Source organism: Pseudopipra pipra, chromosome 1 (assembly GCF_036250125.1).
Source record: "Pseudopipra pipra isolate bDixPip1 chromosome 1, bDixPip1.hap1, whole genome shotgun sequence".
NCBI lineage: Eukaryota > Metazoa > Chordata > Aves > Passeriformes > Pipridae > Pseudopipra > Pseudopipra pipra.
Window position 1 is genome coordinate 63,827,552 of NC_087549.1, and position 21,159 is coordinate 63,848,710.

The 21,159-nt window shown below is 35.0% G+C and overlaps 1 long non-coding RNA gene across 1 annotated transcript in view; it reads left to right on the top strand.

Annotated features, from left to right (window-relative positions):
* Positions 1-295: 295 nt before the first annotated feature.
* LOC135416331 (uncharacterized) overlaps positions 296-21,159 on the top strand; it is a 35,555-nt gene continuing 14,691 nt past the window's right edge. Inside the window, exons 1-4 of the long non-coding RNA XR_010431547.1 lie at positions 296-520; positions 17,373-17,416; positions 18,622-18,659; positions 20,519-20,578. This is a non-coding gene — a long non-coding RNA (uncharacterized LOC135416331). The remainder of the gene's footprint in view (positions 521-17,372; positions 17,417-18,621; positions 18,660-20,518; positions 20,579-21,159) is intronic.

The window sequence follows — 21,159 nt, forward strand, 5'->3', positions numbered from 1 at the left end:
TTGCTATGTGTAAAGGCCAGAAATCAGCAGCTTGGGTGTACTCCAGAGCCCCTTTGACTTTGAAAGGTCTTTGTACAGCAATCCATTCCCATGGACCTGATAAGACTCAACACACAGGACAACCACTGTGGCCATGCCGAACCACACTGAAGTAATTACTTTGAGTTGCTCTGCTTGCGAATTTATTTCATTTAATTCAGCTGGTTTCACTTATAAATCTAAAGTGGCATAAAATCTTTTTCACTGCAAATCAAATTATTCCAATTTTAGGAACGAAATGTTGTTTTGACTTTCAAAGTGTGGGAAAATTTCTATTTTGTGGAAATTGATTTTTAATACACACTAGTTAGAGTAATGAATGAGTGGTAAGAGGATTCTACAATTCATAAAACTAATCCATCTCTTTATTAGATTAATTGCTTACAGAAGAGAGTAACTGTCTTTTTTTTCCATGGAAACAGACTGATTCCTTTACCAAACCACTTCCTGCCACATGCTACTCCTTACAGGTTTAATACAGGTTGGTAACTCATGCTATTTAATTCCTCTTAGTTTTGCTAAGTGCTGATGTTTTTGAAGCTGGAGTTTTGCAATATATGGTTTGGTTTTAACAACACAGACTTTAATCCCCACCGTGTCCATTATGACTCTTAAAGACACCTATATTATCAAGAAGCCTGTTATTAAAGCTGTATTGCTTATTGTCCTGGGTGAAGCTCCTCTTTCACATCATCTTGGAACCACTTCTCCATCTGAGATAGAAATGAGCATGAGGGTAATGGGCGTGAATCTGAATATTCAGATAGTATACATAAATATTCAGGTTGTCTGTGTAAGCTCATAGTCCTCTGTTGTTTTTTGTTTTATTTTTTTTTAATAGAGATTAAATCTTTCAAAAGCATTAATAATTTTACAACTATTTGCACTGATGGTGTGAAATTCTAAAGCCATGTAACACCAGGCTTCCTAACAACTGGTCTGGATTTCACTTTTCCCTGCTCCAAGAGTAAATCATCAGTGTTGCAAGGCTTCAGAAAAAAAATACAGCTTTTTTAGCACCTGTGCACACATTCACACCTTGAAAGTTTCCCCTGTACTTCTCAAGCTTTTTCACACATATATAGACTTCCCTTTCATGAAATGATGGATGTAGTTAAAGCTTAATCACTTCACTGTTCCAGGATAGCTTCATGCTCTCTGTGGTCAATCACAGGCAGAAAGAACTGTAGGAAGGGAAAAGCCTTACCTTTTAGGACAGTTCTCTTGGAGATATACTTTTAGATACCCTGTGTTGACATGTTCCTCTTAATCAGCGACAATGAGAAAAAGGAGAAGAGTCTAGTGGTTAATCACAAATATAATGTGAACATTTGTTCTTTGCTCACAGAGGAACTAGAGCTTCTTCCAGCCGTTAAAACAATAAAAAATATTAGACTCCCTCCATGGAAGAAATGAGCTGCTGCCAACTGCTTTTTCTAATATCTGAAAACTTCGAGTCCTTCTGTGATGGGATGACTACGCAATGTCACCTTAGAGAAGTGCTACTGTAGGAATAAGAAGTAACAGAAGTCTCCAGTGCAGAGAAATCACGATGTCATTGGAAGCCTCAGGAAAACTAGTTTCTCTTAGCAAGATTAAGGGCTGAACCTGTAGTGCTAGCCCAGAGATATCCTGGGAATTATATTTACTAAGAATACGTTATTGCTCTGAGTTAAAAAAAAACACCAACCAACACTCATGGACAGAGATCATGGAGGTAACATCTGTGTGAGAAGGTAGTTGGATATTTGAAATTCTAGGATTAAATTGTGAACATGTATCTTCATATGTAACACTTGAATTACATGGAATACTTAATACTCATTTGTGATTGCCTATGTTGTTTGTAAACTCATGGAACTGCAGGAAGAGTCAGGAAAGACAAAGTTCTAAAAGGAACTTTGATTAGATCATCAAGTAACATGGCTCTCGCTATTTTCACAAATTTTGTAGAAGACACTTTCTTCTACAGAGCACAAGCCAGAAAATCATTCTGTTATTTGTATGCAGCTATACTATTTCCATGTTGTGAACTAACAATGAGAAATGTATGTTTCTTCTGTGTTTCAGCACATGCTTTACGTAATATGAAATTGTTAACATTGTACTCATACACTTCTGCAGCACCACTTTTATGCAATGATGAGCACCTTATTTTGCCATGTCTAACACTGAGAGTTTTTTAAATATTTCTATATTTTAATAAGAAAAGGTCATTCTTTATAAGTTTTAGAATTTTATGCTAGAAATCAATATAGTGAAGGTCAATCCATCTACAAAAATTTTTTAAAATGTTTTATGTATTGGTTTAAGCCTTACAAATCACACATGTGGGGTCCACCAGATTTTAATTCCTTCCCTTTCTCTTTTTAGAAACCAAAGAAATCCTCAATTAAAAAGGAATTCAAATAAAATTTAAAGGTATTATGAGAGCTAAACATTGATTCCGTATGGAGGCTAAAGATAGAGAAGTTGGTTATTTAATTTTACCCATTTTATTTACTTAAGTCTATTGTATAGAGATGAACTGTACCAAGATCATGACTTTGAGGTCAATAACTGACACATTTTGAAGATCGGATTATTTAATTTCATTAATTCATCATTAGACTCTTTCAAAATTCCTCTTTTTCAAAAATTTAAGTGTCAAATATTATACAATTTACATCAACTGTTGTTTATAAAGTTATATATGGTACTTATAACTAGAGTTTCTCAAAATTAATTTTGTATTACATCTAATAATGTCATGAAACAATGCAAGTAGCTTAAAAGCTCAAAAGAGCAGCAGCAGAGAAACTTCCTAGGAAGCCTGAATTGTGCTCTCAAAAGAACTCCATTCTATGTAAGCTTCCAGAGATGTGTTTCTTCCTGACATTTTGATGTTTTTGTTTTTTTTTTTTTACACAAGGTTTTTATCCTTGTCAGAAATCTCACAATAATGCTGCATGTTATCTGTTCAGTATATAGATGAATTACAATTAGAAATGAAAGAACATATTGTGAGGAGCATAGGTTAAACAATGAAAATAAATTCCAGCTCCTTGACCCTTACTACGAGAGAAAATGTACAGCAAATTAATAATTTATACATATGTCCATATGTATATGAAGAATATGTACAAATGAGGGAAAGCTGAGGGGATAAGAGAAAGTAGAGTGGATCTGAAAAAAAATGTCAAAAGGTTTATTTCACTCTTATGAGAAATGACATAGAGACAGGATTCCTGTATAGATTTCTCTCTTAAAAGTTTATTTTCTTTTAAAGCACTGTTGATTAAGAAGTATAGAACCAAGATGTTTATACTAAAAATAATAAGTTTTGACTCTGTAACTGTCATGTACTTCCAGAAGCTGAATGAATACTAGAACAGAATACAGTAGACTTAAGGAAAAAAATCTCTTTACAGCCACTACCCAAAGTATGTGGAGAAAAAAGATAGTGAAAATACACTTTTGTATGACAAAACTTGTTTTATATAAAAGTTGACAGGCTGAGAAATTAATAGCAGCAGTTGAAACCAAGAGAAACAAATCCAGGCTAATGATAGACTTGTTGAAATTATGTCTGGTTACTTTGAGCACCTCTAAAATTAGCATATAGAGCCTTTTCGATTTAGGCCATCTCTACTGAAACAACTTGTTTACTCCGGAGGTTCTTACTTAAAAGTGCAGTGAAATTAAGATTACTTGCGAATTTCTGCTTTCTTCTTTAAATTTGCTTGAGTAAAGTGTATCATTTCTGCCTAGGCTCATGCTAAAACACCTTTTGTAAAATGTAATGTCCTCACTAAGACATTCTTAAAAATTGCCATAAAGAAAATAAGTCTATGAGGAAATCTAAATTAAAGATACAATGAGACCTCCTAGGACTTCCTACACAGAGTTTATAATTAATATGAGGGTTTGAAAAAAAGTGAATTCCACACACAGCTGTAGAGATTTTTACCAGTAACAACTGCTGATTTCAGCAACAGCTGTAATAGATAAGTGTATTAGATGTGTAGGGGTTAAAAATGAATTTATTTTCTCATAAATAATTTTTGTTTAAGTAAAAATTGTTTCATAATAAGCTTATTGGAGCTCCTTATTTAAAGTATCTCACAGCTCCTTTATAAATATCATAAAAACTTGGTAGAGGGTGAAAAAACTCTTACGGGAATACTGTCTTTTGATAGAACCTTGGGCTGCAAAGTAAGACACTGAAGAATGAAAAAAGGAATTACTGAATTTTTATCACTAACAAAATCCTACTGGATAAACAAAACCCAGAAAATGTGTGTATATGCTTAATATAATTAATTATATTAAGCATGTGTTATTATATATTATATATTATATATGAATAATATAAAATATTAAATATTAAATTATGTAATTGTCTGGGTAATTATTGACAAGGTCTGTATCACATGCAGAGTACTTGGATACTTACAGTATTACTTGTCCAGGCATTAGACAAATTCCTGAACTGCTTATACAAATGAATGCTCTCAGAAGCATTCTAGTCAGGGACTAGAAGCAGAGAAGGGCCATATTAATTATAATGCATGATGGCTTCTCAACCTTCTTTCCTGCCCCTTGAGAAATAAGATGAAACCAATTGCCTTCTCCAGGTACTGCAACTGTGTGAGTAACAGGAATGCAATAAACATCCATAGCTATAAAATATGGAATTTCTCTTTGAAATCCACTAATTAAAAAAGCTTCTGAAAGTTTAATCCAGTTTCTTGATTTCATAACAGCCAAGACTAGTTTCTACTATGAAAGTTTATATTAATAATTTTTTAACATTCCGCCCTGTGCAGATTTGTAGTGCCCGTGGGCTAGATGGATGTGTTTGGAAGCCCAGAAGTGCTTGCAGTAACTGAGTACTTCTGTACCATCTTATCTTTCATTTTATTTGGTTTGCTTATCCTTTAAAATATTATAAATGTAGATACACATAGATATTCAAAACTGCACCTGAAGGACTTAAAATTCAGACAATGTCTGGGGACTGCTTCCTCATATGGAGTTAACTGCAGCTGCCCAATTGCTTATAAAAACGACCCTTAAATTCCGTTCTGGTCCAATCTTACAAAATGATCTCACATCCTTCCCCGGATGACTAGTTAAGCAGAATATGTATATACATGCATATACTGAAAAAAATAGTGAAGTAATGTAGGCAGGATTACATCATGTCTACGGTTAACAGGAGCCAGAGCTCTAGATTTTCTCTGCAGTTTGTGTCAAGAAGCTGCAGGCCAAAAGGTCAAGAAAAATATTTGGAATTGAGCATGCAAGGGAAAGGTGTAAAGGATGAGATGGGCAGTCTGAAAAGGTCTTGAAAGAGTTCTCTAGAAAGTGCACGCTGGCGTTATGCAGATCTCTCACAGGTTAAAGAAACAAATTGGTAACATTGAAATCTGAGGGATCTGAGACAAGTGGCAATAGCAGGACGAGCATGAGTCAGCCCTTTCTTTTGCACAGTAACTTCATTGTTAATCACAGTACAAAACTCTTGCCTTTTTTAATTTTTTTATCATAATGTAATGTAATGTAGTACTGTGATTTCTGATAGTACTACAAAGCTCCCTACTCTTCCTGAGCAGTGCATATTACTCCAAATGCCATGAAGAATGGAAGAGGCTCAACTGCTTTGGATCAGCTGAAATAAAAATGTTGAACAGTAGTATTAATAGAATTTGTAGTCAAGTCTGCTTTCAATAAACCTTCCTAGTGAGACTTCCTGCATTTGAGTGGAACATAGGTCTGCTGTTGGGGTTGTCAAGGAATTCCTCAAAAACAGGACATGGAGGTCAGGACATATCTCTCAGGTATAACATGGTAAGCATCCTGTGCTGCAGCTTATGTCTCAAATCTACAAAAGAGCTACTAGTGCAATTCATTTGCAATTGAAGTCTGAGAGGACTTTCTCTACTTAAAATTTTATTTCCTCAGCTACGTTACTTTAATGGCCTTTTCTACACAGGGATGGAATGGTAATCATAGTAATGCAAAATTATTACTTTTTATTACTTATATAAATATCCTTTCACACTTTCACTTGAAGAAAAAGTCGCACAATATTGTTTTTCTATGGTTTTTTTTTTTAAATTTATTTCTGCTTTCTTTGGATTTTTCTAATTTCTTGGCAATTTCCCTCCCCTTATGCCAAATTGATGTACATAAGGGAGGACTTCTTCAGTTCAACCTTCACCAAGTGCTTTACTTACTGTCCTTTAAAATAGTCAAGGAATGTATAATTTTGCTACTAATTTAATAATTTGCTTAGCAAGTTTTCGCCTGTTTATCATTTCTCCATTTAATCTGATGCTTCAGATATTACTTTTCAACTTAAACATACCATTCTAATTGCAAATTTAAAGCCAGTACAACGCAGGTATTTTCATGCACAATTTCATGTGACCTTTGATAAACAGTAAAATGATACGAGTCCACAGTTCAAGAACTAAAAATTTAATAAAAAGAAAGGGAAATGAATGTTGTTTTTTCTCAGAATATGTCAACAGGGCACAGGTTTCCTGATATTTTTAAAAATTATGTAACCATTATTACTGTAGAACTGTTTAATTTATCAAACACAACTGTTATTTTCATCATTTTACTCTTACAATTCATTCATAAATCCCAAAAGATAATTCTCATTATTAGGAAAAATCCTATCCCATGATTTCTCTGATTCTATTCTAATTAATGGGTTTGATAAACTATCTACAGCTATGTTACTCTGATAGTATATATTTGGTATATTCAGTATGTGCCTCCAAATAGGCATCATCTTGTAGCAACACTCATTGAACATTTAAAAAAAAAGTGGCTTACTTCAAAATAAAGCTTTTTATGCGAATTTCACCACTATAATTTTGTATTTTTATTTTATTTTAGCAATCCCAGAGAATGGACACAGAATTGTGATAACAATTAAATTGTCTTGAGTGTATTAGCTTCTGCCAACTCCATGTTAACTGAGGCCTTCCCCTAGGTGCTTTCAAAATGGCAGATATCCCATGAATACCATTTCTACGAATGGAATTTAAGGAGTTGTGGCTGCTTAATTTTATTCATCTACTTATTCAATACCAAGTATTATTTTCAGTTTTGCAGTCTTTTAATACTTCATCACTTTAATCATTCACAAATTTCCAGCATCTCAATAATGTGATTACCACTGCTTCATCTATATGTCTTTATAAATAACCACAGATGTAGTTTATCAGGCCCAGACAACTTAAATTCCTTAAGTATGTATTATATTTATTCTCTTTATTTAGGGCTGTTATTTCCTGTTTTATTTTTATATTTTTTTAGCTACCTGCACAAAACAAACACACAAACAAAAATAACACTACCAACCTCCTAGTTTGTTAGTATACACAGAAATCAAGTTTGTAAGGTAGAGTGATGTCAGACAGAATGGCAATAGCAATGATGCAGACAACAAATAGAGGGAAATGGAAGGCTGTTGTGAATAAAATGTTTGGAATGAAGTCTCAGCCTCAAGTTTCGAGAATTCAGTTAAACTCCATCTTCTCCTTATTACTGATAATTTCACTGTTGGGAAGGAAAACCATCCTCGTCCAATTTAAATCATATCATCTTAAGGCGAATAATTTTGAATCATGAATCAATGTGACAATATAATAAACTATCACACATATATATTCAACAAATGTATTACTTATGTGCTTTGCAGAGACAGATACTTTGATGGTTTGGAATAGCTTCTGTGTTGGTACACTCTCTGTTGTTCCTTCCACCTTTGGGACACAAAGAATAAAAAAATGTGTATGCTACACCTGTTAAAATGGGATGCTCTTTTTCCACAGATATTCAGTAGGAAGCAAAGGAAGAAGATCACCCAGGCAAAAAAATCTAGGACCAGAGCTGATCACCATCTCTATCAACCCCTTCTCTGGGGGGAAGAGTTTTTATCATGATAATTAATCTACCTATCTTTTCCTTTCCCTCTTACTTTCTCTCTCCTCCATGCTATGGATTGCCCTCAAGCACCTTGCTATAATGTGTAGGAAGAAAAAATGTTTTATCAGGGAAAGGGTAGGGGATGGGGAGGAGTTCAATCTGCCTGACATATGCTGGGTTTTCTCAGACTGGTAGTACTGAAATATCCTAGGTATTTCTAAAAATTATAGATGACAATTTCTTAACTTAGAGAGTGTTTCATCCTACACAGAGGAATTTTGCCTTATACCTCATCTTGGCAGATAAAGAAGATCTGGTGACTGAATTAAAAATTAGTGGTTTCTTGCATGCAAATGATTACAGCTTGATTTTACTACAGTACGCAAACAGAATAAAAGACATACCAATGAGATATACACTTGGTGCTTGAAAGGGCCAGTTTAACAAAGCAAAAAGCCATTATAAGACAAATCAACTTGGAGGCAAAACTCAATTAGAAAAGAGTTATTGCCAATTATTTAATAATTTTTAACTAGATATCTAAAATGCTATTGGCAAAAATTCAACCTGACCAAAACTCAAAGTAACCAGTAAGCTACCTTAGAGGATAAATAACAGCAGCTATAAAATGTGGTAACTCCACAAACAATAAATAAATTACGAATTGAAAGAGAGCAATGAATATTAACCAGATCAATTTTATCAGAAAAAAATTACGTGGAAATAAAAGGGCAAAAATACTTTTATAAAATTAACCTTTTTTTTCCTAAGGAATTTATAAACTTCATTTATAAAAATCAACATACTGAGTGCTGATGTGGACATGAGTGAAAGTCTATGAGTTCTCCTTGTCTGGTTCACAGGTGATGGAACACACATCTACGCTTTTGGCCCAACTGCAGAAGATACATCTTTTTTTTAATATTCTACCCTGGTCTTCTCAAAAAATAAGTTAGTTATCATGGTGGATTATAATTGACTGAACATTTACATGAGATGGTGACTAAAGCAAGTCCATGCAATTCTTTGATCTAAAAACAGTGAATTTGAAATCACAGAATGGATAAGGTTGGAAGAGACCAGAGCTGGTCATCTGGTCCAACCTCCCTACTCAGCCAGGGTCATCCTAGAGCACATTGCACAGAATTTCATCCAGATAGTTCTTGAATATCTCCAGAGAGGGAGACTCCACAACTTCTCTGGGCAACCTCTTCCAGTGGTCAGTCACCCACACAGGAAAGAAGTTGTTCATATTCAAGTGGAACTTCCTGTGCATCAGTTTCTGCCCATTTTCTCTTGTCCTATTGTTTGGAAGCACTGAGAAGAGCCTTGATCCATCCTCTTGGCACCCTCCTTTGAGATGCTTGTACACATTGATGAGGTCCCCTCTCAGTCGTCTCTTCCTGAGAATGAACAGGACCAGTTCCCTCATCCTTTCCTCATAAGAGAGATGGTCCGGTTCCCTAATCATATTTGTGTCCCTCTTCTAGACCTGTTCCAGGAGCATCGTGTCTCTCTTGTCCTGAGGAGCCCAGAACTGGACATAGCACTTCAGATGCTATGTCCCAGAACTGGACATAGCTTCATTGGGGCTGAGTAGAGGGACAGGATCACATCCCTTGACATGCTGTCAATGCTTTTCCTGGTGCACCCTAGGATACCGTTGGCCATTGACCTTTGTTCATGTTAGCTCATGAACAGCTTGTTACCCACTCACATGCCCATAATTATTTGTGGAGAAGTGGCTGATACCCCAGAGGGCTGTGCAGCCTTTCAGAAGGACCTCGAAAGGTTGGAGAGATGAGCAGAGAGGAACCTTCTGAAATTCAGCAAAGAAAAATGCAGGGTCCTGCACCTGCTGAGGAATAACCGCAGGCTGGGGATGACCTGATGGCAAGCAGATCTATGGTGAAGGAGCTGGTGTTCTGGTGAACAATGAGCTATCCATGCCTACAAGTGTTAGAAGGGAGAGTGACAAGAGGATGGACCCAAGCTCTCCTCGGTGGTTCCAATCAATGGGACAAGAGGCAATGGGCAGAAACTGATGCACAGGAAGTTCCACCTGAATATGAGGAAGAACTTCTTTACTGTGCAGGTGCCAAACAATAGGACCAGATGACCCATTGTGGTCCCTTTCAACTTTAACCATTCTGTAATTCTGTGATTCTGTGACTACTGCAACCTTGAACTTACTGGTTGTACCCACAACAGGAGAAGAATGTTAGTAAACTGGAAAGGCTTAAGAGAGGTTTGAGTCATGCCATCAAAATAATTTAAAGACTGGAAAATATTCTTTCTACTGAAAGACTCCAGCCATCTGTTTATCAGTGAGAAAATTTAGGAGATGACCTGAGCTAAGCCTGAACTTGTCCGCATGAGAAGTGAAAACACAATAGTAGATTGATCTTCATTACAGTGCAGAAGGAATAGGATTCATTTCTTGGTAATAAAAGAAGACAGAATCAGACTTAAGATTAGGGAGGATTTGTTACTATTGCAATAATTTGTCAATTTCACTGTAGATTTTAGGAGCTGTGGAAATCAAACATCCAGGTTGAATGAAATCATTATACCACAGTCTCTTTCCAAACATCTTTTGTGCAAGGATTTGGAAAGGCAGTGCAAGATGCAAGTCAAATCTGCAGTAAATTACTGACATCAGTGCAAGAAGCTGACAGGCAAAAATGAAAGAGGAATGGAAGTGCAACTACTAAAAACATCATTTGAATGTTTTGGTTTTGATTTTTTTTTTTAATGTTTCAAAGATAGTGCTAGAAAAAGTCCAATGAGAAGGGAAGTTTGACTATATAGAAAGAGTTCTTTTAATCTTTTGTTTTATTGTCAGCTACACTTTTGTTGTCAGAACTCTTCCCCCATATATGTTTTATCAAACCATGTTTCCAGATACAGATTACCAACATAGACAATACTTTTATGGTAGACACTGTAATATGAGAACACTCACTGATTTCTAATTTAAAATTATCATAGAAACCTGTAATTATTTTGGAACTGGGGAACAATACTCATATATTTTAAATAGTTTCAGTCTCTAGGTGACATATTTTCTGCATTTAAAAAAAAATTGTCACATATTTCTGTGTAAACTGAACGGGCTCAACTGAAAGACAGTGTGAACTGCCACCATTGCAAGAGCTCTGCCATTACAGTATCACAGTGCTGTTCCTTGGATGACTTGCCTGAAAGAGATCCAACGTGTACTAACATGGGCAGTGGGATGCACTAAGCTGGCTCCATGCTTTTTCATTACCTTGTTAGCTCAGGCATAGTTGTTTTGGCTTCTTTCACGTGACATCACAGTGGACTATTCTGGAAAGATTTACACCACCACAAGCAGCGTGTGCTGATTTAGTATTTAGATTGCAAATATGTAAATACGAGTTATAGAATTAAGGCACTCCTTGTCATATTTTATGTATGTAAAATGTTTCTAAAATACTAGAACATAACACTGTATAAATAAAGGCCTGGAAAGAACTATCAAAGCATCTTTCCTTTTCAGATATTTGATTAAGTTGAATTAAGCATTGTATATGGTACTGGAAAAGTACAATCAGTTTACATAGCCAATGACAGCTTCAATATACATGTGAAGAGACATACAGCAGCACATAATGTGATTAGGATCATACATGTCAGATGGGGCAGCATCAGTGGAGCCTAAGTCAGTCATTCCCTACAAATCCATCCTGGATTTGAAGACTTTTAACCTAATTTTTGAATAATAGAAGTCAGAGTAGTAGGTTTTTATTGATACTTTTCAATTTCCTACAGAGTGATTCAACTTATGGTGCTGGGCAACAGGGAGACGAGTTTTCAAAGAGCATCCAGTTTCACTGCTGGAAGGGAGAGCTTATCAATACAGCTCCTCTGAATTGCACTCTTTCTGCTTCGCTGTCCTCTTCCAGCCTTCCTGCGTGATGGCAGAGCTTCCCATTGCTTCAAGGTTTATTAAATATATATTGAGTGTGGGAGTGACTATAGCTGTAACTGAGTCATCCATAACACAGAGAAGAAAAAGGCAGGAAGATTTCTGCTAATTTAATGACATACGGCATGGTTTTCGAGGACTTCAGCTCCAAGGAAGTAAGATGGCACAGATTGTCCCACCATTTCAGCATATCTTTTTTCACCCAAAGCAAGTTGCACATAATTTGTCTTCTGAACAGTAAAACCTCTGTTTTTTCTGCCTGAGGCCTAGCAAGAGGAAATGCTAAGCTAACTAGAACCTGGCTATTTGTATTGAATTAGTACAGTCATTAGGACTTTAACTATTTTTATTTGGTGACAGTTTGCTACTGATACCACCTCTGGGACAAGCACCTCTCTCTTTTATGTTGCTTTTCTTATCATTGACAGGAGAAAATGACTGATTGGTTTTGGCCCTTGCTTGAAACTCCTTTTCGTGACTTTCTGGAGTGCATATCCTGTAGCAAATAGATATTGCTAGTATGCACCGGTCTTCATTTACTAGGCTGAACAAGTGCTGACAGATGAGGGAGCTGACAGTCTGCCCTACTGTTGAAGCTGGAAGATATAGTTACATGTGAATTTGCTGCCTTTTTAGATCTGAATAACTGCAATTGTGTATAAGGGTCACCTCTGGTCTCAGTTATCATTCTGAAGAAAAAATGGAGGCTTTTAAAAAAATATTCATACATTTTTGGCCTTCTGCTAAGTGATGCCCAAGGAATGCATGGCCTTGGAAAGTCAAGTTTTCACAAAGTGGCACAGAAAAAATTACACTAATGCTATTAATACGGCAAGCAGAGATGTTAGGTATAATTATTATCCAAATTAAACCACTGCTATTTTTTCCAATAGCAATGGCTCTTAAATCAGTCTCTCCCTGTCTGTCTGCCTGCCTGTCTGTCCCGAAGATTTTTGCACCATATTATCCAATTATATGTGTCACTGTCAACTTGTCCATTAGGAGTCTGCTCCTCTACTGTCTTCAGTAGTACTAATCATGCTCTGGCAAATATAAGACAGTCTATAATCCCACACCACTGCTAGCTCTTAAGAATTTTGTGATAGTGATTTGTCATAACAGTATAAAAAATTACAGAGGACAAACAAAACTGCTCTGCACTCCATAGTTCTGTTTTCAGGTATATGATGTCTTAGAAATCTTTGTTTTGGGTTAAAACTCTTTTTCATTTCCTTATATCAGTTTAAAATCAAAATTTCAAAGCCTTAGTAAGCACCTTGTAATTTAACTTGTTAAACAAAGTATCTTCCTGCTGACTGTAAGCTCTTACTGGGATGAATTGGAAGCATAGTAGAAAAAAATATTCAGTATTTTCTCTGACTCCCCTTAGCTTCACAGCAAGAAGCAGTAGACTCTAGGTGTTCATTGAATGGTGACCAACTGCATCTCTTAATTTTATTTTGTCTCTTAAAGTCTTTTACACTTAAGGTTTCTTTCTTTTCCTAATTTTCAAATATTGCTAATTATTAGTTCAGCATATTATTCCTTCTAGTGGAATGGATTCCCATTCTACTAAAGATGCACTACCAGAGGTGCTTTGTTACAGTATTTTCTAGAAGCCTTTTCAAATCTTTTGGAATTGTTGTTTCTGAGATCATTCTACTCAGTGCAGAAAATAGTCATATGCATCTAATTATCTAGGCAGGCTGGTACCTATTGTATCAGCATACACACAAAAATGGTTTATTTTAGCCTTTTAAAGATTTATACCTAAGAACTTCTACTACACAGAGTTTATCTATTCAAATCTGCTCTGGCTGCTGCTTTGGTAATAGTCACAGAGAATGGTCTTATTAGCATTATGTTAAGGAAACCTACCAGAAGGAAGACAAGCTGCTGCCCCTGATCTCATTCTTGGTTGTTATGGACATGCATAGTCAGCCAGAAACATTTTTTTCAAGAAAATTATTTTTGTTTTTAATGATGGATATCTTTTCTATCCTATAAAATTCTAATGTAACTGAAGAACTGATAAAAAGATCACAGGAAGCAAAGTTGAAACATAGGAGATTTATAGACATACTCTTTAAAACTGTTTTGCTTTTATTTCTTGTTAATACCCATCTAGCACAACACCTAATTAACATTCTGTATAAAACACAGCGTAATTAAGGCTTCACTACACTCATAGACACCTTTCAATTAAGGTGCTTGAGTTCACACAAAACATGCTTTCCACTCCTCAAAAAAAGCTTTTAAGAAAACCAGTTGAATCTTGACAAATTTATTTTAAATAAAAGGAGAGAGGCTTTTCAAAGTTTGTTTGGGCCCTTTAAAAAAAAAAAAAAGGAAACAACCCCCCACCAGTAATATATAGAAACAGCTTTGAGACCTTTGGCAAAAAGAAGCAAGAACTCTGGAAATGCCCAATTTTTAAAAGTCTCAGGACAATCTCCAAAGTTTTCTACCTTTTTTAGAAATAGTGCTTTTCAGATGTTAGTATTTTCACTGGGATTTCCTCATTCTACATAGTTTTGTACTGAATTTGAACTGCATAACATTTTTTATTGAGGAGTGAAGTAGGTCTGGCTTAAGACCTGAAAAAATTACGGTCTGTCAAGCCAGTGGAACAAACTGCTGTCTTGGAATCAATTCTTAGATCCCCAAAATTTTTGTACCCTGTTTGTCTTGTTATCAACTAGTTGTCATACCTTTCTTGTGCTGCAGTGCCAGACTAATGATATTTTGTTATGAATTCATTGTAAAATGGATTTCAGTAACATGTAAGTGAAGTTAAAATGGAATCCTAGTGCAATTTTATGTTTCTTTCTGTGGAATACTAAAAGTATTACTCAAATTCAATGTAAAAAAAAAATATTTCCAAGTACTTCGCTTTCTGTCTTTTCTAGCTTTTGTCCAAGCTAAACTTTCTTTCCCCTCCTTCTGTTTTGGTGGGGGGTTTTTGGTGAGTTTTTTGTTTGTTTGGTTGGTTGTTTTTTGGTTTTGTTTTTGTTTGTTTATTTTGGGGTTTGGTTTTGTGTTTTTTTTTTTTTTTTTTTTTTTTTTTTACTTAGATAAAGTGTCTTCCTAAGGACTGCTCATGGCTTCAAAAAAAATGAAAGTAATCTAGAGTTCACTTACAGATCAAGTACCACAAGCTGCTGGTTTTAGTTTATTAATGCTTTCCAACTCATTTCCTACTTCCCTGCCAAAAGCAGTCTTTAGTGGACTGTAAAGTTTTTTAAATAATAGACATCTGATCCAAGTTTCTTATGATTTTTCTTTTCAAGAGATCACATACTTTCAGAAATCTGGTAAAATTTTATTGTAGTATAAAAATGTGCTATTTACACTTGGTGCTAAGGGTTGTGAACTTATTAGCCTTTTAACATCCGTTAAAAAATTCATTTCCTCATTCTGAGAGATTAATCTTTACTTTAATACACATATTCATATGATGTTAAGTCAGAAGAAAAGATTGCTGAACTCTCCACTCACAAATAACAGTATCTGATATCAAAATGGTTGTGACCTTTTAAAAAAAAAGTGCTCTTTTGAAGTACAATGCAGGACTGTAAAAAATTGTCATGAATTTAATGGGCTTGACAGCAGCATTTGCATCTCTAAATGAAGGATCTCTTTGATCGTGTATGACTTCCAAAAAAAGAGGCAGGCCATCTATTTGTGATCAAAGATCTTATGGATGAGATGCAAGTTTATACTCCCCCAAACATACTCTTGACAGACTCTCAAATTGGGGTCTCAGCACAAGTTGCCCCCTCCTCCTCTAACCAAATTGTGATTTCACAGAAGACTGGCATCAGGAACAACAAATGTAGAGGGAACCTTCTGAACATAAGTCAGTCTTTAACAACTCATAGAGGCTTGGGCTCTTTGGTCTGTCACAATTGTGTAACCACAGAATTTTTTTGGTGTTTTTGGGTTTTGTGACAATTTGTAGGACATCTATGCTATAAAGCAACATTAACCTTAATGTCAGTTGTGGTACTGTTGACATCTATAAACTGGCCTAGCAGGGAAGCTTAGAGCAGGGCTAGACATTTCTGAAATCAACAATCTGTTCTGTGCTTTTGATTAAAATTTAATAAAAGTGTTCAGTGAGGTGAAAACTTGCACATAGCAGGTGAGGAAAGATCAACATTTGCACAGCCCAAATCTAATCCAGCCACTTTTTCCTCTTCTCATATTCCCCATTCATACAGAGTGTCCCATCTATTCCTGAAACTTAACAGGGAGCACGACATGGTCTCTAACTCAGGAAAGAGGATTAAAAAAAAATAGTTTCTATTTGTAGGACCTGTGGAACCTAAAACTCTATCTGCATCCCTATACCACTCGCAGCTCACCTACTTAAGCCAGAGGTTTTTCTTTGTCTGCAAGGATATAAAATTCCAGTGGGGTCACTGTGAATCCTTTTTGGAAATTCACCACTGTAAAATATAAAAAGGCAGAATTCAGTGATGATCAACTCAGAGCCAAAATAAACCAACAAATCAACATTGCAAAGTCCCAACGTGACTGTGGAGTTCAGGCTATGTAAACTGTTTAGACCAGAAAAACTCTGAAACTCTCAGGATACTCTTTAGTGATTAGGAAATGGTGCTGGTGAAATTATCACATTAACATTTTACAGGAATACAGAGGAAGGATGAGAAAAGTGAGAAAGAAAGGGAAGCTTCAGGCAGATTTTTTCACTATGCACTCTGAAAGCATTGCATCATCCCTAGAACCTGAACTGTATCTTGATGGGCTAAAGTCTTCATGAAGCAATAAAGTAAAGTAGAAATTAACAAAGCCTGTGGTTTAAGTACTGATTTTATATTGTAATTTTAGATTGGATGAATTAATACACTGTAAATGTCTTGGTTGATGCAGACTGCTAAATATACCTGGTTGGCAAGGCACTATAAAGCTGTCCTGCTTCCCCATGAGACATTTGAAAGGCCAGGATTTTAGCAATGAGACACTGGCCTTCAAAAGTCTTCCATCATAAACATATGAAGCAGTCCAGCATGGAAGGTCAATCATCAATCACTGTTACACTGTCCTTCCTGTGTAGCACAAGCAACTTCATAGCACAGACTGTTTCATAAGCATCCAAATTCATTCACATTGGCTTTGTGGGTTATGTCATAGAAATACACAGCTTTAGTCAACGTGTGCTGTGATGAATCACAGAATCATTTAGGTTGCAAAAGGCTCTTAAGATCATCAAGTCCAACCATTAACCCAGCACTGTCAAGTCCACCACTAAACCATGTACTGCAGTGCCACATCTACATTTCTTTTAAATCCCTCTAGGGAGGTACAAACTGTGACTCTGTTGAATATCTTCTATATTTCAAATTTTTTCTTTTCAGGTTAGTTGAATAATTAATTGTAATACTACATTATAACTGCGTGGAGTTCAATTTTCATTTTCATGTTACAGAAAGGTGAGATGGATTTAAGCCTGAAGATCTGTTTGGCATTAAGGTGGGTCTTTTTTAAAGGACAATTACCCCATAGTAGAACTCATCTAATAAAGAGCAAGTGCACTGGTCCAAAATACTCTGAGCAGATAAACACTCCCAACTTTTCCAGTGAAGTAAGGATGTGCTTTTTTTCGCAGTACACATCATTGTTAAATATTTGGCCAATCAATTTTAATGGCCCATAGACATTTTTCTTAATGAACTTCCAGTCATATTTTCAAAATGGTCTGTTATTCTTGTAATCAACTCCTAATAAATCTTTAATGTTTTCTAATAGTTACGGAAAGTGTTGAAATACAAAGAGTAAATAATTCATACAAGATTCTGCCATATTTAGTCATATTGGGTAAAAAAAAAGAAACACAAAATGACTTAAAAAATCTATTTGGAGCAACTAGCTAATTTTGGTTTCAGATATAAGCACTCAACTTGACAAAAAGGCAAGTTTTATTGTTTCCATTTTTTTCTGTTGTTTAAAGTAGAAAATTAACCTGAAATAAATATTTTTCTTATAGTTTAAAAAAACCCAACTTATCCTACGGAGCTGAGATTTATAGTCCATTCTAAATTTTGATCTAATAATAACGAATGATTAAAAAAATAATCTTGCATAAGAACTGAAAGTTCTTTATCAAAGAACTTAGACTGCACATATGTTAAATTAATATTCAAATATTTGTCTAAGAAAAACAAGAAGCACATAAAAGCACTCTTTCAAAACTACATTTTCTATTACCTTGTCCATGCAAAAATATTTCAAGGGATCACATGAAAAGCTAATTCACTTTTTCAGATTACCCATGTAACTAAAGAGTGTTGAAAACTGATTCATTTGTCTCAGGCATTTTTTTCCTCTACTGATCTCTGATTCAGAAAGAATAGTAGACTGTTTTGACTGTGCTCTACCTTCTTTTATTTTGTTGGGTGTATTCATAATAGTTTGTTTTTCTTTCCAAAGTCTGTCAAATGGAGTGTGGTATGTGTAAAAAAAAAAAAAAAAAGTAGCCTTAGTATGGACCATAAAAATGTAAAGTTTTGTGCTTATTGGACAAACACAGGCACATTCTAGCGCCTGAATTCTGGGAATTGTAGTAAAATTGGCATTTTCAGTACAAAATGTTATAATTAGAATTACCTCTAGATGGCTTTTTTATTTTCTTTCTTTTCTTGTTTTTTTTGTGTTTGTTTTTTTTTTTTTTTAAATAGAATTGATACTGTACAAGCCCTTGTGAATTATGTGCATGGTAAGTTCTGATACCTGAGACACAGCTATTCTGAGGGCAAAAAATGGTGCTGAGAATTAGATTTTTCTTTCTCTTTTACTACTAGGTAACAAGTTTTGCTCCTTTTTTGAGAAATAAAATAATTTTCTCTCTACCAAATGATGTTGCACTGGAAATTTATTGGTATTATTGAAGAACTCTAGAGTGCTAGTACTAAATTAGGACCACATCATGCTAGGATCTGCACATCCTTGAACTTAAAATTAAATAATTCTCAGAAGACAGGAAAAATATTTTTTCCTTTTTCAGTAGCTTACTGAACAATTATGTTACTGGTTTTAATCTGTGCTCTTGTAAATAAAGTGCAAACTATTCTAATCACTTGGGCATAGTAAAATGGAAGGTTCTATGGTAATAGAATAGCATGGCTTTTATAAAGATTGAGTTCATCCCTAAAAGTACATTTATATTTCTCATCTTTTTAGACCAAACAATGGCATAAAATCCCTATAGCAGATATATATAATGAAGTACAGAAAATGAATGATGAATAATAAATCGTGTCTTGTATGTTCTCTTTTGGAAAGGATTTGCATTAAACAACATTCTTGACTTGTCATTCAAAATTAAAACTAAATCTGCCTTCCCAATATAATATTTACAAAGAGAATGCTTCTTGCCTGTTCTTCCACTATGCATAGTAGAGTATTGTACACATATCTTTCTGGAATGAGGCAGGTAAAGTCATCCAGCTAGATCTATCATCTGCTGGTTTTGTTGTTGTTATTTTCTATAGAAAATCTCCATAATTTATGTCATTCTTTACCAAGGAGTGATTGTTGGCACACTTTTATGTGTTGCACATGATCTGAAGAAATTAACAAAAAATAATAAATAAATACAGTTTGTACCTTATTATCTGGTAGTTCCAGAGAGCCTACACCGTCACTTAACCATTGTTGACATTGAAAATAGAAAGCAAAGCATTTGAAAAGTTCAGGACAGAAAAAAATCCCTATTGTTTAATGTTCATATCATGCAAATGTGTGGATTATCTCATTTATAGAATTATGAATGGCATTAATATTGGCCTTTCACATTTGAAAAGTCTTCACAGAAAGATTAAAATAAAACCAAATTATTTGTGTTTTGCTGAGCTGAAGAGTATGTAGTAAAAGAGACCACAAATCAGTTGGAGCTTCAGGATTAATTTTATGATTAGGACCTAATTCAAGCCATCCAGCTCTGTCTCCACTGTATAGATAGCAAAATCTCTCTTCAGATGGTCGAAATTCTCAGAAGAAATTCTTTCACTTTCACTGTTCTCCAACATACAGCAAATAAGTCTGCCTACATGATGTAGAATTTGACACAGAACATGTAATCTGATTCTAAACACAAAAGTAAGTTTTAGTCTCAAAACCAGGAGAAAACTACTTCTTCAGAGGAACATACGTTTATGTTTTAGTCTGTCTTTTCTATAATTGTCATGGGTCACAGTGAATCTAGTGCCATGGTGCTGCCTTCTCAATTCATGCTGACAGTTGATAGAGTTCTTTCTTTTCTGATCTTACTTATGAGCTTTTCGGCAACAAATAAAAATTTTCTAAATGGTATTTAAATCAGATAACAAAAAGGACTGTTTTATTTCTACCCTTACCCTTAGATATCATTACTGTTTGATTAGGATCTGACCACTTAGATGATCATAAATCCGAGCAGTCGTAAGCAAGCAACTGATCTGATATTGTCTTAATTGAGCTACTGGGGTACTGTAGGATGAAGCATGGCACTTCCAGGTCCTGAATTGCTTTTATTGTCTTTTGCTTTAATGCTTAAAAGTGTAGGAATAATTTTGAACGTTTTTCTTTCTTACTCAGAAGCCTTATAGCAGCAGTTTTGTGATGTGAACCACAAAAGAGAAAGAACAAAGGTTACAGGTAATTATTTCTTTTTCAGTTGACTCTGTATTTGAGATGGTTTTGGCTATTTCATTTTGCAGGGGTAAAAATAAAGACTAGGGCCCAATTTAGTTTTTCTTCTAAAATACTTTGCACTTCTGTTCATTCCCTATAATATGTTTTAAGGTAGTTGTCAATCACAATTTTGTGGACACTACCACAAAATGCTTATACGAGTATTTATATATACATGTAAAGTAGAAGTTTCAATTTAAATAGTATCTCAGAAAGCAAATAAAACAGCATCTTTTATCCAGCTGTATTTACAGAAATGCATGTTCTTTGTTCTCTAAATTGCTTAGGTATACCTAAACAGAATCTGACTTGGGATCGTGTTGGATATGTTCACCTGGACTCATGTGGCCTAATTTTGTTAATCTCAGTCAAACTAAGCATTACTCAGAAAGGAATGTCTGCAATACATACTGAAAAGCACAGCTCAGCATAATAAAGCCAGTAAAATCACAGTCTAATTTATGCTTACATTTTGATGCCAACTAAGCATTCATCTGTATTTGAGCTATTACATGGATTGTCTTCGTAACTGATGGTGTGAAAGA